Raw genomic sequence first — 1,706 nt, forward strand, 5'->3', positions numbered from 1 at the left:
AAATTAATTTATTATTAAAAATAATATAAAATAAAATAAAAAATAAAAAATTATTTAATTAACAAAGAGGACAACACTCCTTAATTATAAAGTTTTAAAAATGAGTTGGTATATATGAAATTCAAAACATGATTTTGAACTAATTTTTTCATCAATTAAAGTATTTATCAACTACCAGAAAATTAATCATCATATTCAATAGTGAATACTCTAGTTATAAAACTGTATTTTTTTTCTTAATAATTTTACCCTAGAATTACTGACATTTTACTAAGCTATTAAATTTGGAAAATCTTCGTGTCCTTGTATTGTTGTCTTTGTTAAAATTAAGAGAAATAATTATATAGCAATCAATCCAATATAATATATGTTCTATATATATTTTTCCACTAAATGTTGCTTCCTGGAACTTTCTAAAATAACAAACTAAAGAAACGTACAAATATTTCAATATCACACAAAATTTAGTAGTGTGTCTCAGAATTGTTGGCAACTGGCAAGAGTGATAACATATGAATGTGATGACGGGTAAATGAAGGATGAGATCAGAGGTTGGATTGATCCAAAATCCACCGCTTTCTCTATCTTTCAGACGTTTACACAACCCCAACGACATCCACAACAAAACAATTAATCTTTTAACGAATATATTCTAAAACAACTCGCCCCATAGGGGACAATAATTTGCATGCTCCTCTACTCTACTACATACTTCAAATTTCCTCAATCCAAACCTATTAAGGCTATACCTATCTATACATGTCAATTATTAATAATGCACAAATCATCTTTTTAGTGTCAAAGTTTCACCATTCGTTTTTAAAAATATAACCATTTATATATTTTTTAATTTAAATTTAAAAGAAATAATTTTTTAATATAATATCAGAATTTTTATAAATTTAAATTTAGAGTTTAATTCTTGAGATGTATTGAGACATAGCCTTTGAACGGATATTGAATAGACCTGGAGTTTGAACAAAGTATATTAAGTTCACTCTCTCATGTCTCAACTCTTATTGTATATGTATAAAAACCTAGATAAGAGTATAAAAAGAATATGTCACTATTGTAAGAAAATAAATATTCATTGAATTGACTTTAAATAATGACCGAGTCTATTTTTGATATTTTTATCGGGTTCTAAACCCGGTAAAATCACACTACTTTCGAATCACACTAAAATCGGATCTTGATAAATTTTATGTCAAAAGATTAATTTAAAATATATATACTTTTTTTAATTTCTCTAAGATACACATGGATCGAACAAAATCTTATTTACCTTGATTCAGATCTAATTTTAAATAATGACTAAGTTTATTTTTAAAATTTTTACTGAATTTTAAATTTTTAAAATTAAAATCACATAAAATTAACCTCAAAAAATTCGGATTCGGACTGAATCTTTGAACCGATCCGAATAATATGCACCTCTATTTTTAACCATTCTACAATAATCTATCAGTACTCAAAATGTCAATACATTACTCCTTTCTCAAATTGAGATGACTTTTGCAGTCTTCATCGCTGATTTTAAATGGAAAAACGCATACCTAAAATAAGCAATTGCCACTAAAAATGTTAATAATACTCGGGGCAATAATATTGTAGTTGCAATTAGAACTGAAGAAAAATATTGAGAATTCACTTGTTTCAACCAATAATTAATCATTTTTTTAATTTTTATTTATTTAATATTTTGT

The sequence above is a fragment of the Arachis ipaensis genome, chromosome B03 (assembly GCF_000816755.2).
Source record: "Arachis ipaensis cultivar K30076 chromosome B03, Araip1.1, whole genome shotgun sequence".
In the NCBI taxonomy this organism is placed as follows: Eukaryota; Viridiplantae; Streptophyta; class Magnoliopsida; order Fabales; family Fabaceae; genus Arachis; species Arachis ipaensis.